The sequence below is a fragment of the Acanthisitta chloris genome, unplaced genomic scaffold (genome assembly GCF_000695815.1).
Source record: "Acanthisitta chloris isolate BGI_N310 unplaced genomic scaffold, ASM69581v1 scaffold19662, whole genome shotgun sequence".
In the NCBI taxonomy this organism is placed as follows: domain Eukaryota; kingdom Metazoa; phylum Chordata; class Aves; order Passeriformes; family Acanthisittidae; genus Acanthisitta; species Acanthisitta chloris.
Genome location: NW_008662416.1, coordinates 528 through 841, shown reverse-complemented (window position 1 = coordinate 841; position 314 = coordinate 528).

Sequence of the window (314 nt, the reverse complement as noted above, 5' to 3'; positions counted from 1 at the left end):
CTGAACTGTAAGTATCTTTAGGTATTAGAATTTACCCCTTCTCTCCTGCCTGAGAAGATCAGTTAATGTCAAGATGACTAAAAACTCAATGAACAGTTTTTAATGGACAACATCACATTCGAAGTGGTGTTTCTAACTTTGTGCAAGTAGGTGAGGGCTTTCAAAGGAATCTTGAGTGGTTAGGAGATCATGTCATGGGGCCATTATTTGTCTCCAGGAGACTCCTCTAAAAGTCTCAGCCAAAATATGACAGTTTGTGAGCATGTTCTGAGCCACTGTCAGTATGGAAGTCTTGTAGACGCATTAAACTGGGA